The following is a 12,338-nucleotide window of genomic DNA, read 5'->3' on the forward strand; positions in this document are numbered from 1 at the left end:
ACTCGTGGCCCGCTACGGGCACCCAGATGATTAAACTGTAACTGATCCTGCTATAATTTCTATTATAAAATTAACCTTCTTTGATCCTGCATCCGGCGGTCACACTCAGCTCCTCTACGATTGAACTGCTTGATTGCAATATACTGGGTGACTGCCGTGAAACCTCTTTACTGATTTATGTGCTTTCCAGATTGCTTCGTGGCCGGCCTAATTGGTTGTAGGCCCGTATTTGTAAGCTACTATCTGCACAATAAAGGTTTCCCCCCCCCCCAAAAAAGTGTGTTATTTTCAGGTCACATGACCCGACGCGCTTACGCGGCGCGCCCATGGGTGCGCCCGTAGGCGCGCCCCCGGTCGCGTCGCGTAAGCACGTTGGATGTTTACGTTGCACGATCGTATTCGCTCGAGTGCTTCCGGGTGCGCTTATGTTGTGCGTATCACGTGGACGCGGCTACGCGATACGTCACAATGTTGTTTTCGTTCGCGGCAATAGTGCTAACAGGACGCTCTCCGGAGCGTGCCCTAGGGCGCTTCAAAAAACTACGCTTTCCAGGGCGCTCACCGGGGCGCGCCCCGGGAGCGCTCCAGGGCAAAAAAAAAAAGATATACACATTAAAAAAATTGTTTTGAATACAAATATAATACAGGATTCATTCATTTTCAAAAATATTACATTTCATAGATATTGACATTTGCTATTAACAACATTTTGAAATTTACTGAAAAAAACATAGGTTTGGGGCCTTATATATAGTTAGGAATTAGCATTTAAAAAACCAATGAAATTCACTGAAAAAACCAGAGGTTTTACACCAGTTATAGTTAGGAATTAGCATTTAAAAAACCTATTAAATTCACTGAAAAAACCATAGGTTTCACACCAGTTATAGTTAGCTGGAAATTTTACTGACATAAAACCATTGAAATTCCCACGTTATAGTTAGTTGGACTCACTATAACTTGCGCGCCTGCAATGTACTGCTGATGACGTCACATATTACATCACTCATGACATAGTCAGTGACATCACTTATGACATCACTGATGACACCATCCAGTGAATATGTGTCTTTCTGAAATATCAATATGTTTTATATATGTATTTGTAAAGGTCGATGGACAAATAAATGTTTAAATAAGTGTGTAAATGGATGTTTATTTTTAATAAAATATTGATTGGTTAACTGGCTTATAAAGTGTATCTTAGTGAATACATATATTAGCGAGTAATTTTTAAATATTTTAAATATATGTATCAGTGTTTCACTTTGTGTATAAGTGGCTGCATGGGTTGGTGACTGACTCACTGTTTGTATGTGTTTTTAAGACAGCGTATGTGCAGGACTGTATGGGTGGATGAGTGTGAATATGTGTGTGTTAGTGAGTGAATGCCTCCCTCACTAGTATTTTTATGAGTAACTACATATGTTTTAAGCTAGTATATGTGTGTATTGATGTATATAAGTGAGTATTTGTGAGGGTGAGAGATTGAAAGAGTTCCTGTTTAAATAAGTATGTGTTTCTATAAGTGATTGTTTAAGAGAGTAAGTATGTGTACGTTTCCTTAGAAGTAATGTACTAGTGTGTGTATAGCTGTATATGCAAATAAATGGATGTTCAATAGTTTATTTGCATGTGTGAGTTACTTTTGGATGACTGTCGGTGTGTAACAGGATGTATATGTGTATCACTACATATGATGAGTGAGTATATGTATGAGTGACTATATAGAACTGTTGCTGAATGAGAGCATGAGTGATGTCACTGACCATGTCATGGGTGATGTAATATGTGACGTCATCAGCAGTGCATTGCAGGCGCGCAAGTTATAATGAGTCCAACTAACTATAACGTGGGAATTTCAATGGTTTTATGTCAGTAAAATTTCCAGCTAACTATAACTGGTGTGAAACCTGTGTTTTTTTCAGTGAATTTAATAGGTTTTTTAAATGCTAATTCTTCACTATAACTGGTGTGAAACCTATGTTTTTTTCAGTGAATATATATATATATATATATATTCACAGCTCCTCTGCTTGACCAAAGTCGACAAACCAGCACCCGCAGTAAGTAACACCAAATAGGTTTATTGCACAAAAGGAAAAACGCGTTTCGGCACTTGCCTTCGTCAGTTTTATATATATATATATATATATATATATATATATATATCACCAAAATACTGCCAGTAAGAAAATCACTGCACTCCAAGGGAATCGTAATTATGCAAGGTTTATTGCAAAACGTGCAATTAATCGCCATCTAACCACCACCAAAGCGTTTCAACCTGCTCAAGGTCTTGCTCAGGATATGTGAGTCCATTTTTTATGTTACTATTTATAGTTTTTGCCCATTCATGCCAATTAGGAGGCATTATGGGAAATGTAGTGTTCAACCTTTACATACTGGTACTATTTTATGCTATAGTTCTTTTACATGGTTTATTGTTACTCAGTGTTTTTCTTTAAATTTTGGCAGGCACTTAGGGTCCATGTAGGAAGGCATTTACCGGTCGGTAACGGCCGAATTCGGCCGTTACCAACCAGTAAATGCCTTTTCCTATGTAGGAAGCATTTATTTACAGATTCAGTATTTTTACCGATTCTGTATTTATCGAATCGGTACAATTACCGAATCGGTAAATACAGACTCGTTAAAAATATCGAATTATTAAATTCTAATGTAGGTAGCACTGTTGACAGTGTTAGAGGCCTCTAAGAGTTCGTTATTTCCCACCCAATACAATTGGGTGGTAAATAAGGAATTCCTGTGTACATGTACATCTGTGCATGTACACCTGTGCCATGTGGCACACATACATATCCTAAGGGCATGTATGTGTGTCACATTGCACATAAGCCAAAAACAGGGGTGCTACAGGGTGTCAAAGTGACACCCTGTTCCCCCTGGCAGGATTCGGTATTTACTGATTCGGTAATTACTGAATTTGTATTTGCCATTGATTCCTATGGGCTTCAAGGCCCATAGGAATCAATGCCAAATACTGATTTGTTAATTACCGAAACGGTAAATACCGAATCTTAACGATTCGGTAATCAATTAGGTAAAAATACCTACATCCCCAGTGCCAATTCTTAAATACCGAATCGGTATCATTCGGTATTTAAGAAGTGGTAATCTGGGATTACCTACATCGGGCCCTGTGTCAGCAGGAACTGTGATCTTCCCGTAATTCCTTGGTTATATATTTTATCAATCCCAAAGCGTGGAGTAAAAACTGTTTTTTTCAGTATTTCGTTAATCAGTGCTATATTGAGACTCCTTGTCACGCGCAATATTGCAGCGTGAATGTGTTCTTTATCCATTCAACTACGGTTTTAAGTTCATTTTACTGCGGGATTACATGTTTTCATTTCACGCTAAGTGCATTTTGCGGACACTGCTTTCAACAATTCTTCAATCGGTACTTTGTTTGCCGATTCCCATTTGATGGTGGTTTGGTTTTCTTTCTTTGGGTACATATTGTCGGCTCCAATTTCTTCCTTCTGTCTGTATTAGTATCCATTTTTTTAATTGTCAAACTGTAACAAGTTCTTTTGTCCTAGGTTTTAAGCGATGGCTTGTGCCTTCTACTTTGTGGTCATTGCAGCTGTTCTGTACACAACTAATTCAGTTAGTTGATACGAATCCCCTCATTGTACAAATATTTCAATCTCTTCATTCTGTAGCCTGTTGATGAACAGTGATGTTTGTTTATTTCTAAGTGCCTATTCAATTTTGCATCATGCCTCTTTGTGTTTTAACTTCTGTGGACTATGTTGCCTTTTATTTGATCATATTCTATGATGTTTTCTACAACTTGACTTTCACATCTCATCGATCCATGCTGAATTTCATGTTCCTCTTCCTCAGAATTCCGTTAAATTCATTTTCGGGTCTTTATACATGAATATGCAGTTCCTCATCCCCATTCAGGCCATGTGGAATATTTTTTTTAAACCTGATTATCAATCTTGACTCCAGCCTTCGTAGCTTTAGCGTCCTGTTCCCTTCTCTTTCACTCTTATGAAAAGTTGTTAATCCAAAGTATTTAATATCTTGCCTCCTTTTGTCTTCATGGGAATTCAAATGCTTTACAATGGCATAGTTGGTATCTTCATTCTGTATGGCTCATATATGTTCCAAAATCCTTTTCTTAAGGGGACATATAGTGCTCCCAATGTAACGAAGCCCACAGTAGCATTCAATGACGTAGACCACATAAGTGGGTTCACATGTGATTCACTCTGTGATATGGAAGATTTTTCCCATGAAATCTTTTACGTCTTTCATATTCATACCAATTTTGCATGCCTTGCATTTATTACAGTGTACAAAGTCTACTTGTTGTTCTATCAGCCAGTTTTTCCTCACATTTGATGTCATATGGCTTTTGACTAACTTATTTCTCAGTGATGGAGCTTTCCAATGTGATATGCTCGGCTTCCCGAAGATCTTCTCGCAGATATCCGGGTCTTTTTTTTTAATGATGTGCCAATATTTGTTTAAGATGTTTACAATTTGGTAATTCTCCTTGCTGTATGTGAGTATTACTCTGATGGCAGTATCTTCTTCCTTCTTTTCTTTTTTCCGCTCGAAGGTGTTGGCCCTTGACAGCACGATGTTGACTCAATTTGATGTTTTGATGTTTTCAACCTCTTTGTAAGAATTGGCTCTCTGTTTCCTGGAATGTTCTCTCCAGCATTATCCAAGCAGTTGCATCTCATCCTCTTTAGCTGTTGGGGATTGAAGCTGCTTCCATGCAATATGCTATTAGTCAATGTTGGTTTTCTGTAGACTTTAGTTTTCATTGGATTGTTTTCTTTATACACTGCGACATCCAAAAATTGGATCTCCTTTTTACTGATATTGTAGGTAAATCGTAAGCCCAGATCATTTACATTCAGGATGCTCATGTATTCCACAAATTCTTTATGGCTGCCACTCTAGATCAGAATTCAATCATCTATGAAGAGCAGCCATAGTTCGGTTTTGGCAGTGTATACTTCATTTTCATCCCTCCAATCTATAGGTTTTCCCCCCAACCCATGGTGAGGTTGGCATAGCTTGGAGAAAATGACACTCCCATCGCGGTGCCGCACGTTTGGGAGTAAATTTGAGTGTTGAAGATGAAAACATTATTTCTCAAGCATAATTCTATCATCTCCAAGAGCATTCGAGTGTGTTTCAATTGTTGGATATTCCTTTGTTTTAGAAAAAAGCTAGTGGCTTCCAGTCCTACCTCATGACCTCATGATTAATGGAGGTATATAATGATACTACGTCAATTGTAGCTAAGTAGAAAACTTCTTGCCAACCCATGTTTGATAAAATCCTCAGGAAGTCCCCTGTATCTTTTATATAAGAACTTAGATTCATTACAATTGGTGCCAGGAAGAAATCAACATAGTCTGATAGATTTTCATATAGTGAGCTGCAGCTTGAAATGTTTGGTCTTCCTGGTGGATTGATTAGAGTCTTATGTATCTTTGTTAAAAGATATACATTGTGGGCATCACTGGGCTTTCATTCTTGAGAAATGTTGCTTCTTCATCTGTGAGTAATCCATCACTGTGCCAATTCTTAATTCTCAATTCTAAATCCAAGGTCAGATTGTTAATGGTGTTAGAAGTTAATTTCACATAATTTTTCACATCATCAAGTTGTCTTTGGGCTTCTTTTATTTAGTCTGTTTTGTTTTGAATGACTACATTTCCCTCTTTGTCCGCCGGCTTTATGATTACACTTTCATTCTTCATGAGATCTTCCAAAGCTTGTCTTTCCATCTTTGACAGGTTTTCCTTCTTGTTGTTGCTATTTACTTTCTTCATTGATTCTAATTCATTGACTACTAGGTCATAAAACACATCAATCCTATTACCCAGACTCAGCATGGGGCAAAATTTTTATTTTGATTTGAAGCCACTTCGTTGATTCGTACTTGTATTAATATTCAAATCTTCTAAAACTTGTGATTCTGTTATATTATCTTCCTCATTATTTGACATGAGCTCATGTGTTACTCTTAAGATGGATAGATCTTCAATCGTGAGATTACTTGCCCTGGTTTTCCTTGCCATAGATGTTGTCTGTTTTTCTTTGTTTCGGTGTACTCAGTCTTGCTTATGAATTTTGATAGCTTCAGTTTTCTCACAAACTTGTATTGTTCAATGCAAGCATCAACATGATCGTAATGTTGTTCAGGGCAGAATGTCAACCCTTTGTTCAATACAGTTTGTTCTTGGGAGCTCAGTTTGTAGTCTGACAGATTGATTATCAGATTCTGTTTCTGACTCCTTATCCTGGTCTTAATTACTTTTTCAAGCGGTTGCGTAGCGCATATCCTTTTGTTTGTTCCGCTCCCTCTTCGCTTCTTTCTCCTTCTCTTGAACCTGATGGATAATCCCGGCCCCTTCCTCTCCCTGGGCCCCGTCCCCTTCCCTGGGCTCCTGGTGTTCTTTGATTGATGTACATGAGCTTCATTTCTTCTAAAAAAGAAGTATGTCCTGTTGGTATTGTCCTTTCCTCTTTGCTTAGATCTGATTCAGATTCGCTCATTGTGATATTAGTTGGTTCAGTTCTCACTGTTTTCCCCAGTTGTTGTTTAAGCACTTCAAGCCTTCTGGCAAAGATTAAGATTGCCCCGGTTTCATAATCCAATTTATCCCTTCTGAATGTTCCTTGTTTTCGTTGCTCCACTTCACTCTCATGTTTATCCAGATTTTTCTCCATTTCTTTCCTTAGTTGTTTGCTTTCCACCTCTTGTTTGAGATTTGCTATCTGTGCTTCAACCATCTCTCCTCAGCCAAGTGGAAACACAGCTTTTCTCCTCTTTCCCCACTTTGGTTTGTGTGTATTGTGGTTATTCACACACCACGCCGCGGATTCAGCAACGGTCAAATTCTCTCTGGGGCGGATAGTAGTGCCTCTCCACCCCTTTCATCTTTGTAATTCTGAAGCCTGTATTCTTCTTTACTGGCTCAATTTGTTACTGTTACTCGCTTTTGTACACAGATGTAAGTGCCTTTCCTTCATTAATCTCCAACAACAAATAGCCCCAAGGAAAGCGCACTTTTCATAGTGGGTGCCGGTGTCGAGGATGAACCAGTCCTCGTGTCCAATTGAATCACCAAAATACTTCCAGTAAGGAAATCACTGCACTCCAAGGGAACCTCGAGCAGGTTGAAACGCGTTGGTGGTGGTTAGATGGTGATTAATTGCACGTTTTGCAATAAACCTTGCATAATTACGATTCTTTGGAGTGCGGTGATTTCCTTACTGGAAGTATTTTGGTGATCAAATTGGATACGACGACTGGCCCGTCCTCGACACCGGCACCCACTATGAAAAGTTAGCTTTCCTTGGGGCTATTTGTTGCTGGATATGGATATATATGGCCATAACCAACAACAAATAGCCCAAAGGAAAGCACACTTTTCATAGTGGGTGCCTGGTAGTCCAGGCTGGTCTGTTCCTATTGGAGCCGGGTAAAGACTGATTTGCATATGACTGAGCCCAAACTGCAGTGGCATGGTGGGCAAGAGGAAGATGAGTTGGAATACTACCCGGAGTGATTGCCATTGTCTTAGTGAAAGAATTCCTGCCATCCCCATTAATGTGTTTAGTGTGCCGCCCTGAGGGGCATAGGTATGCCCATACATGGGTCCCATTCTCACTGTGCCACTAGAAACACGGTCATAACGATACCACCCACCCTCACTCTTTAGCCTCTGGCAGGGCTTGAATATCACAGGAGGGTTCTGGGAATGAAAGCGTCCTTATAGCGCCCACAAAGGAGGGAGAGTTGGGCCCCAATTTAGGATTCTCCTGCGTTTTATCTGTCCTCGAGGTGGGTTTACCTTAAAAAGTAATAACTACATCTAACGCACTACTACAAGGACGGGGATGACTAAGAACAGTGGCAGCCGCTACTTAAATAGGTTGGCGGGAGGTTGAATAAAAAAATCATTTAAAAAAAACACTTAACTGCAGGTCGGCCGCCACTTTTCGGTCCTCTTTGGCTCCTCGGTCAACTCCAGGATGCAGGAAGTACACAGGCTCCCAGACTCCCCTGGCCAATCATGATGCTGCCTTACAGCAGTGTTGTGATTGGTCTGAGCGCTGTGGTTCGGTGCTCAGAGAGGGACTGGGAGGCTGTGCATGTTCTCCACCCAGGCTGTGCAATACAGCAGGTGGAGAACAGGAAAGTGCTTGTGAATTTTTGGTCGGCCAAAATGGTCATGCGCACTTAGAGTGTCCTTACCACTCCTCTCCCTGGCCTCTGCTCAGCCCAGCTCTGTCCCACCACGCCCTGCCCTGCACCTAAGCAGGAATGGAAAAATAAAATGATAATAACATTTTGTTATTATCATTTTACTTTTACTTTTTAAACTGCTCTCAGAGCACTGAGGCGACGAACCGCCGCTGACTAAGAGTAATGAAAATTACCGGCAAGTAATTGGGGCATCACTTCCACTCTGGCCCTACAAAAACCGGCCCTGGCAAAGAGCTTGGCGGCACCCCCAACCCCCCCACCCCGGGGGGCGAGCACTTTGCCAGGGCCGGTTTTGGTTCCTTGTCCTGCCTTGGCCCATGCGTGTCCTGGGAGGCCGTGGGATCAGTCATGTACTTCAGTCTTTGGAAGCTTCCACGCATGAGCTGGAATCCCATCATCTGACATGTTTTTTAGGTCACATGCATGCCAACATTTCGAAACAGAAAAGAGGGAGAAAGTGAAAATAAATCAGTGGGACTTATTTTCCCCGCTGACCAAACTGAAACAGAGTCCATTAAGGCTCAAATAAAGGCATTTTTGGCTTTATAAATTGGGAGTCTCAGACCTGAATAGGGTTTGTTGGCAGGTATGAGGGCACCAGGTATCTACTGTGTCCTAATCAGGGGTGGTTTCTCCTTTGGGGCATTAGAACATTTCCCTCCACTATGAGCCACACCATACATAAAATATGTGTTACTTTTAATAAAATAAAAATGGCTTGTCACCTTGCTCTAGTACCTTTGGGAGTGGGAAGGTGCAGGGCCATTCCTGCTGCTTTGCAGGAGGGACAGGTAATGGCCTAAAGTTTAATGTGCGCATGTCAGATTATTTGGCTGTCTTGCCATGACCAGCCTGACACGCGCACTTGAAGCATCTTCAACCCGTGCAGTGATGGACAGTTGGTGTTGCCTGCTGCAATCAATCCTGGTACTCACTAGTTTAAACAGCATGAGTGCAGCATCTGGATTGGTTAGCTCAGTTGGTCAGAGTTTGTCTGTGGCCCACACACATGAAGCAGTGTGGGGGCAGGAGGATTAGAACATGCCCAATCACTGTGTGGCTTTATTTCAAAGCTACACTGTGATTGGCCATATTTCCGTGGCTGTCTCTCTGCGAGTGAACACAATACGGAATTGTGCATGAGGGTGCAGATGTACAAACAGAGTCCATTGAAAGAGTTCTATGAGCAGCAGGCAGCTGCCTCCCTTGCCGTGCCAGTTGGCGCGTCTATTTTCAGTCCCATCCATCTCACATGACAGTAACCATATGCTCTGACGTCAAAGAAGCCCGTTGGAGCACTCCTTGGCTACCAATAATTCGAAATTGGAACTGGGAGTAACTTTACACACCCAAATACTGCTTTAGCCTCAGCTTCCAGTTCGTCTGTTTTTTGCAGTTAGAGTAAACTTGGCCCTCTGACATTAGAGTGTTTTACATGGAAAACAGATTCATTGTAACTCTTTTTGGCAGACAGTTTTGGTGAAATAGTCTTTACCATTCATATGTTGGGTAGTTACCCACAAAAAGCAGAAATAAAACAAAGAACATTTAGAAGTTGTATGTGTTACCACTTCAGGAAAGTCTTTGGGGCATGTTATCAAAATAGTGGCGAAGAGAGGTGTTAGCCTCCTTGGCTTAACGCCTCTCTTCGCCGCTTCGGTAATGCTAGGCTGCACCATATTACCAAGGATATGGTGCAGCCTAGCGCTTCCCCCTGCGATGGCGGTAGGTTTTTCAACTTATCGCCAGGGCAGGGGTGCAAGGGTGTCTGCGAGCAGGGAGGTTTGTTTATGTTGAGGAAGGAGTTCCTTCCTGCACATAAACAAACCTTAAATGCCATTTTGTAACTTACATGTGTGCTGCTTCATGCAGCACACATGTAAGTTACAAATTGGCATTTTTAAAAAGAGGTTTGCTCATGTACAGGAAAGGACACCTTCCTGTACATAAAGAAACCTCAGCGTTTTGCTTTTTCCATGTGTGCTGCATAAGGCAGCACACACGGATAAAGCAAAAACGAGGGGAAATTAAGCATTTCTCCTCGTTTGGCCACCTTTAGACCAGGATTTTTCTGGTCTTTAGTTCGGCACTGCCACCTATTATCGCCAAGCTTGATAATAGGTGGCAGTGTCAAAATGAATGGGTGTTGCGGTGGTACGCCCACCGCAACACCCACTGCACGCCCCCTTTTCATGATAAGTTTATCGTGAAAGGGCCCTATTACCAAGGCAGCGTTAAGATAATTAACGTTGTTTTAGATCACATTATTTGCCTTACTGCTGCCTTGATATTAGGGCGATGCCAATATCGCAGCGCTACCTGCAGTAAAGTGCAGATAATGGGGCGATAAGGCTGCAGTAAAGTGCTGATAACGTGGCGATAAGGGCCTTCACAATATGCCCCTGTCTTTTATACAATACTTTTCTGTTTGTTTTTTTCCCCTTGTGAGTTATCCGGTGTGAAGGGCGCTGGAGTCAGGTCCACACTCTGCGTGTTACTGTTGTGCAGTCACAGGAGAAAGGTGTCCGCACAGACACAGGAATCATACAACACCTGTGTGTAGCGTCATGTGCCCCCCAGCACCACCTAAAGAGATAATGTATAGATGGCCAGAGAGACCAGGAGAATGAAAGCGGGAAGAGAAGGGGTATGTCAGAGATAAACTTGGCTTCTCTGCCCACTGCTCAAGGCCCATGATAATTATAAACAAACTAAGTAGATAATAAAAGCATCTCAGGTCCCACCGAGATTTGAACTCGGATCGCTGGATTCAGAGTCCAGAGTGCTAACCATTACACCATGGAACCGCCCTGCATACATGAGGACTGTCCGTCTATTTTGAATCGTGACAGAGCAGCTGGTGTGGTAAGTATTGCTGTCGATTTTGTATTGATTGTCGGAGTTTTTTAGACTTTACACAACTAACAGGTGTAAGTAAAGTACTGCATTTCACAATCAAACCAATCGTACTATTGTTTATGAGGGCACAAGAGAAAAGACTCATCTGATGGTTCAATGTGTCTTTTTAGCACAGTAGTTTCATTAGCCCTGAGAGTTCTCGCTCTGCTGACTCTTTGTAAAAGAGTCCCCGGGTCACTGTGAGGGCACCCCTCCTCTCTCTCTCTCTTACACACAGAAGAGTTGTGTACCAGGTACAGGAGTCCCCTCTGGTGTCTGATGCTACAGGGGCTCCAGCCCTCCCTTTAAGGGACCAGCAGTGAGAGCACAAACCGCACCGGTGCAAACTGTGGACACTGCAAACAGCGGCTGCAGTCTCACAGCTGATGGAAAACACTCAAACTCCTCAAGTCTTAAACCCCTGGAAACCGACACAGCCGAGATTGATGCCATTAAACAGACACACAAGACAGCCGAGATTGAGGTCATTAAACAGACACACAAGACAGCCGAGATTGAGGTCATTAAACAGACACACAAGATAGCACAGAGCGAGATTAATGTCATGAAACTGAAACACAACACAGCGCGAGATTAATGTCATTAAGCAACAAACCAACAACACAGCAAGGGATTAATGTAATTAAACAGACACACAACACAGCGCAAGATTGATGTCTTGAAACAGACAAACAACACAGAGTGAGATTGATGTCATTAAACAAACATACAACACAGCATAGCAAGGGATTAATGTCATTAAACAACAAACCAACAACACAGCAAGGGATTCATGTCGTTAAACAGACACACTGTCTATATAAAGGGGATGATTCTTTAAGGGGACAGGGGTGTGAATCAAATAAACTTGTAATACAAAAAGGAATACCCCTGACACCATAAATCACACAATTGATTTTCGAACAGAAGCCTTTTTAATTGACTCTGTGTTTATCAAAAACTATTTTTCTTCTTATTTTGTATATATTTTTTCGTTAATAGTGCACATTTGTTTCTATATCATACATCTACAATATTTACACCTTATTCGTCATACTGTACATATATTTACATCCGTTTCGTCAGAGCAAAGAAACAATTATGTCAACTCAAATGAAATACTGCTTTACATGCAATTTGTAAGGTTATACATTTTCTTAGTTCA

At 41.4% G+C, this 12,338-nt stretch overlaps 1 non-coding gene across 1 annotated transcript; it reads right to left on the reverse strand.

The window, feature by feature from the left end:
• Window positions 1-11,010: 11,010 nt before the first annotated feature.
• Window positions 11,011-11,082, reverse strand: TRNAQ-CUG (transfer RNA glutamine (anticodon CUG)). Its single transcript has one exon. It is a non-coding gene; the product is annotated as a tRNA-Gln (tRNA).
• Between the last annotated feature and the right edge of the window lie 1,256 nt (window positions 11,083-12,338).

This window comes from Lissotriton vulgaris, unplaced genomic scaffold (assembly GCF_964263255.1).
Source record: "Lissotriton vulgaris unplaced genomic scaffold, aLisVul1.2 SCAFFOLD_1199, whole genome shotgun sequence".
NCBI lineage: Eukaryota > Metazoa > Chordata > Amphibia > Caudata > Salamandridae > Lissotriton > Lissotriton vulgaris.